Raw genomic sequence first — 7037 nt, forward strand, 5'->3', positions numbered from 1 at the left:
ATTTATGTTGGAGGATTTATTTCTCCTTTTTTTTGAGATGATCTTCATTTATATTATTTATTATAAGAATTATATATAAATAATTAGTCACTATTTTAAATATAAAAATATTAGATAATTTATTAATTTTAAAAATAAAATAAATATTATTTTTAAAAGTTAATTCAAAAATCAATGATTTGTCTATTAATACCACATATATTTGAATGCTCATTATTCGCAGTTGGAAAGGTAGAAGAGGTAAGACACAAAATAATACAAATAATTCACACAATAATACAAGTTGTTGCTCTTCTATTGATCACGCAAAAAAAATTGATTAATTACAATGAATCCGGGGAGGGGTATTTATACTTTTTGGACTAGCTACTCTCCCAAAATAACTCAACATGCACACACAATCTAAATTCGACTTTCCTTAAAATACTTAATTCTAACTCACTTAACTTGACTCAGTTAACTCACTCTCCTAAATTTAGCCAACTCTGGCATGCATGAGTAATTGCAATTTCTAGCACTCCCCCTTAATTACAACCGTATGACTCAACATAACTCAAACATGACTTAACTATGCCTGTTAGGCTTACAATAGAAATTGACTCAATTATCACTCAAACATGCTTGTTGGTCTATGTCTCAGCTAGGCTTACAATGACTCAAAACTTTTACAATTTTGAATTTTCTTTTTCTCTTCTTCCAAATTCTATATCCTCGAAATTGCTTCATTCTTTGTTGCGCGTTCTTACTGTAGGCTCCATATTTCTTTACTTGTTGTTGTTGCAATGTTTCTTTGACTTGTATTGAATTTGATCTAAGTAGGTCTTCTACAACTTACTCTTCAAAAATTCTTTCACTCATGGACTATTGCCAAAACTCTTCATCTTCAAACTCTCTTCTTCCCTCTTCTGCTTGTGCTTTATATTCTTGCCTTTCTTTCTTCTATATTTCTTTGTAACAAAATCTTATATCTTCTCGACTCCATTGTTGAAAAATGGTTTTAATGCATTCTTCCTTGTTTTCATAAAATTCCATATCATTCTTTTCACTTTCATCATCATGTACTATTGTTTTTTACCTATAATATGCACACTCAAGATCATTATTCACCATTTCATTCAATTATTTTATTCTAGTTGTTGCTTTAAGACTCGCATCAATTTGTTCAATTGGTTTCTGAATCCATTCTTCAATGAGCTTCAAATCTGCATCAAACTTATTAGCAACTTTGTTTTCAACTTTTGCTCCCATGCTATTTTGAACACCTGCATATTCAAAAACAATGTTAAAAGCATCTTTATTATGCTCTTCAATGAGAGCTTCTACCTCTTCCTTCTCTGCCTTGTTTTCCATTGCATGGAGATTGTCTTCCACTATTATGTTGTTGGTGGATATTCTCATAAAAAACTCTTCAATCACTTTATCTTCTTCTTGATCATCAACTACTGCTAGATCATGCACTACTTCATGAGAAATTCCAATTCCTTCATATCTTGCTGCTACAGTGGCATCTTGAACCTTCAATTCTTCATCAAACATGGTGCTTACCATATTGCCACAATCAATACATGTTTCAAAAAAGAAACCACACATATCATCAACATAATGTTCATCCACCCTATGGTGGGTTATCCAAACATGCTTGTGCTCATTGACAATTTCAACTTCATCAAATCCATCAACTGCAGCTGGATGCACCAATTCACATCTCACTTCGCAGTCATCATCCACATGTGTTTTATCACGTTGGGATTCACCATCATCTACACCATCCACATTATAGTGGAGTCCTTGAGCATTTATATTATCTTTCTCTGCTTCACATACTGAGGCTTATGCTTCTCTCTCTACAACCTTTAGTGCATATTCTTCATCAATATGCATGCTTGCATAATGTGTTCCAATTTTATGGTCTTAATGACCATCATCCACTTTTGAGTGGGACTCTCCAAGCTATTTTGTCCTCTCAGAGTCTTACTTATCTACTCTCAGACCTGCGACTGAGTCAACAGAGTGTGACACATCTTGTTGCTTCATGTCACTCCCCCTTGCACGCAATTCTTCTTTCAAGATATTCCACGCTTCCTTGGAAGTTGTAGCTTTTGCTACCTTGCACATAATAGTTTCATCCATTGCTTTCTACATGAAACTCAATGCTAGGGCATCAATAAACATAGGAGGTGGTAGCATATTGACGCTACACCAATCAATGTTGAATTTTTCATTGTTTTCTATTATACTTCTCAATTCCTCTGATGCGGTCTGAACCTCTCTAAACACAACAACGATATTTGCCTCCTCTTTTTGATTATTTTTCTTAGTCTTCTTCAGTCGCGCTTTGCGGCCCATGACTGTTGTATTTCCTCTTTCTTATCGCTCCTTTCCTGATTGCACAAGGCTGCCTTCCATATTGCCCCCCATATATATATATATATATATATATATATATATATATACACTCGCCTCATAAGACATAATCTTCACAAAAAACATTATCAGCCTCATAAGACATTATCTTCACCAAAAACATTATCATGCTTAACAAAATACCAAAAAAAAAATAAATTAAAAAACTAACTTTTATAAATGCGAAAACTCACTTTTCATTAGAACCTGTTTTTTTTAATTAAACCTACTTCATAAAATCTCCATACAATAGTTATTTTCAAAATGTTTTATAAACCTCCCTACCATGCGGTTTTTATTTTTTAATATAAAAACAAACCCTTTACAAAAAACAACCTTCTTAATCCCTTTGATAATTCCAAGCTTTTTTTAAAAACCACTTTAATAAAACCTTTTATAAAATTCAAACTATGAATAAACCTTTAATCCCCTTTCGAACAAAATGTCCTTCAACATTTTATAAAATGGTTTTTCATAAAAGCTCGTTCCAACTCTTATGAGCTTACATTTTTAATAAACCTTTTAAACTTTCCCTCGTATGGTCGTGGCCTTCAAATTATCCCACGCGCTTCTGTCCTTGAGTCCTCGTGCACTTCAGATTTTTAAACGGACCAACTTTCAAACTTTCGACGACGTCATGGCTATGAACCTTTAAAAAAATCTTTTGAATTTTTCGTTTAACCTTTAATCTTGCAGGCTGATTGCCTGCAACAGAGACGACTTTTAATATCTCACAGGGCTTGCGCAGCCCTACCCCCATGATCGTAGTTTTAACACTAAGAAAGTGTGAATTTCGCACCTGACCTGCACACTTTTATCTCCTTAACGGTGTCAAAATTTTGTAATGTAATTTTAAAAAAAATTGTCGGGCTTCTTCTCTTGGCCTTATTTTTATTGCCTCTGCTGGCTCCACAGATTTGTATTCTTTCCTCAGCTCTGCTGGCTCCATAGATTTGTATTCTTTCCTCAGTTCTGCTGGTTCCACAGATTTGTATTCTTTCCTCAGTTCGGCTGGTTCCACAGATTTGTATTCCTTCTTGTTTATACTAATTTGCTGGAGAGTAATACGAGATAAGATACAAAATAACACAACTAATTCACACAATAACATTGGTTGTTTTTATATTGATCACACAAAAATTTTTCATTAATTATAATGAATCTGGTGAAGGTATTAATATTTTAATTTTTTTTACTACAGCTACTCGTTCAAAATAACTCAACATACACACACTCTAAATTCGATTTTTCTCAAAATATAACTAAATTCGAATTCGCTTCACTAAATTAACTTACCCTCTTAAATTTAGCCAATTCTAACATGGTAGAGTAATTACAATTTTTAACATTCTCAAATTTTTAACATTCTCAAACATGGTGGCCTACAATCTCATCATCTTATTCCTGCCGATGCTTCTCCAAGTCTCCGTAATAGTGTGCAAAGAGCATGATGGGATAGTCATCACACTTCACAGAAATGAAAATCCTGGTCTCCATGCATACAGCATTTGTGCAGGAGGACCAAAAATACGAGAAACTCACCACGATCATGGAAGCGACAAAGAATCGCGCCTGGGAACTGAAGCTTGGGATCCATCATGCCCAGATGGGAAATAATGATAGTGCGTCGGAGTCTGTGTACGCTCGCAACTTTGGATAATATTCAATCAAATTCTCCCTCGGCACTCCACATGATTTATCTCATCTCATGGACACGGGCAGTGATCTTGGGAAACTATCAGCAGCATAATTTTATATTGCATAACAGAGAGCAGAATCGTTTAGGCTTCACTCAGCAGACCTGCAAGACATTCGGCTGAGGCTGAATCATGGGCATATTATATTTCATAGATTATAATAATGTAGGATGTTGTTTCATATAAAGTATTTGCATGAAGATCATGTTATATAATCTATAATACCTTACCGTTGACCATTGTGCCATGTCCGGACTCCGCAATGACATTGAATTTGAACTTGCCTGGATCATAGGATTCATTGTGAAAGCAATAGATATAACTAGACTTAGTTATATGAAGCAAAACAACTTCAGCCATTCACAATGTGATTTACCCAAATATATATCCAAATCAAGTATATGCATGAGAAATATTAGTGTTTAAGGTCATAAACCCTATATATAGAATGATATTGGTTAAATTTGTCACAAAAATTATTTTTTATAAATTATACACTTTCATATTCTTTAATAATTAAATGAGGGGAAGAGTGAATGCATTTTTACAAATTTTGGTTATTAAATTCTTGAATTCTTGAGTAAAGGAGATAACTTGTTTTACACACAAGATAGTCGTATGTAATTATTGATGTATGCTTTGGTTTGATTTTGAAATTAGATTATTACTAGCAATTGCACTACATGTTGTAAAAGAAATCTCTTAAGAAGAGAAAGCATAAGAAAGAATAGCACAAAAAAGATAAAAGTGAAAATTTTATCCAATTTTATTTATTTAAGGTTATCCCATGTAAAAACCTTGCAAAATAACAACCGTTGGTGAAAAATAAATGCATTCTTAAAATGAGATCACAAAACAATATGTTTTATACTGAATGAAGTCTGCTTTGAAACAAGAAATTGTTGTTGAAGAGATGCTAACATAAAGAGTATGACCTAAAAATTAAATAGTGAAAACAACACCATATGGTATAGTAGTTGCTCCATTCAATGATCATATACGCTGCCATATGCTCTATAAACCATTAAATTTTATTTTTTCCAGGCACATTAGAGAAACAGTAGAGTAGCTTTCCATGTTACAGTTCCAATCTGAAGATTCACTGGTGTTCACACAGTGATTACCTTCAGTAAGATTACCATTGTCGCTATAGGGTGTTGTACTATAGCCATCAGAGAATCAATTTATTCGCCATGGGCTGGAGGCTCTTTTTGTTTCTTTATAGTCCCAGCATGAAGATCTCTTGTAGCTCATTCTGGTTTAAGAGCAGAATGGAATACTATATGCCTACGAGCAAACTGGGGATTTTTAGAAGAAGAAAAAAATGAACCAGTGGTGGGACCCACCTCTTCTCATCCTAAATTTTCCATTTCTGAGCTCGATTCCCAATTTTCCAAAGTTGATTGCTTCTCACATCAATTTTGTTGCATGGACTCTATTTTGCTTCATCCTTTCTCGTTTTGATTTGCTTTAGTTTTGTTTGTTATTCATCTATTGTAAAGACACCATACGTTGCCAATTTCTAAGATATTTCTTCAATTTTCAACACTTCCAATCTTTCATTCTTGCAGATATAGAGAGCTTCAAGCTGTCCTTCAAGTTGCCATGACAATATTATGATGGGTGAAGATATTTCAGCCATCTTGAAGAATAGTAACAAATCAATATTTAACAAGAATAGTAACAAATCAATATTTAACAAGAACTCTATTTCACTACTCAAGAATTGTGGCTTGTGAAATGGAGGAGGTTTCACATGAAAAAATCCTTCGAACTTGAAAAGAAGCTGGCAAAATTTAATCAACCTAACTTTGTTTTATCAGTATTGAATTAACCTTGGCACAGTTCACCTAATGCCTCGCGTGGAAGTTATTTTAGAAATATGCAAGAGACCGCAAAATCTGCAACCCATCCCCGTGGTCATGTAAGTTATTCTAGAAATATGCAAGAGCCCGCCAAATTTGCAACCCATCACTGTGGTCATGTAAAGAACCTTCTTTTTCTTTTTGTAATCGATCAGATTTGCAAAAAATTGTTGAACTGCATGCAGGGTTTTTAAATAGTTAGTTAGCCGAAAAGAATTGTTTTTCGTAAGTGGAGTTAAAGAGTCAGACATATCTATCACTGTTATCGACTATAATGCAAAACTACAAGATTATTCCTAATGTTAAATGAGCCTATATACCCAAAATCTGGCACTACTATATGTAGGGGGTTTTAAGATAATATTTAAGACAATATTTAAGTCAATTGTCTTAACTTAAGACAAAATGAAACTTGTGTATTGTTCTAAATATTGTCTTTAAGCCGGCCTCTCAAAATATAATGTCTCAAAAATTTGTCTCTATAAAGACAATATAGAACACATATTATTATTGTCTCTATAAAGACAATTTGATTTTTGTCTTTAGAGATAATTTCATTTGTGTCTCTTTAGAGACAATTACATTTTTGTCTTTTTAGAGACAATTCCATAATTTAAACTATTGTCTCTCTAGAGACAATATAAAAAATTATTTAAAAAAAAATTAATGTCCATAATTCAAACTATTGTCTCTCTAGAGACAATAAAAAAAATTATTTAAAAAAAATAAATGTCCATAATTCAAACTATTGTCTCTCTAGAGAATATAAAAAATTATTTAAAAAAAAATAAATGTCCATAATTCAAACTATTGTCTCTCTAGAGACAATATAAAAAATTATTTAAAAAAAATAAATGTCCATAATTCAAACTATTGTCTCTCTAGAGACAATAAAAAAAATTATTTAAAAAAAAAAAATCTGCTCAAACTATTGTCTCGGATTTGCTCCTACCAAAAATTATTTAAAAAAAATTAAATCTGCTCAAAATACTTCATGAGAAGCATAATACTTCAGCAATAAAATACCATCGAACCGAGATAAGTTATGGAAGTAAACAGTGTTAATATTCCT

The sequence above is a fragment of the Pinus tabuliformis genome, chromosome 8 (assembly GCF_031772625.1).
Source record: "Pinus tabuliformis cultivar Carrire ecotype Pingquan chromosome 8, CPIR1, whole genome shotgun sequence".
NCBI classification, from domain to species: domain Eukaryota; kingdom Viridiplantae; phylum Streptophyta; class Pinopsida; order Pinales; family Pinaceae; genus Pinus; species Pinus tabuliformis.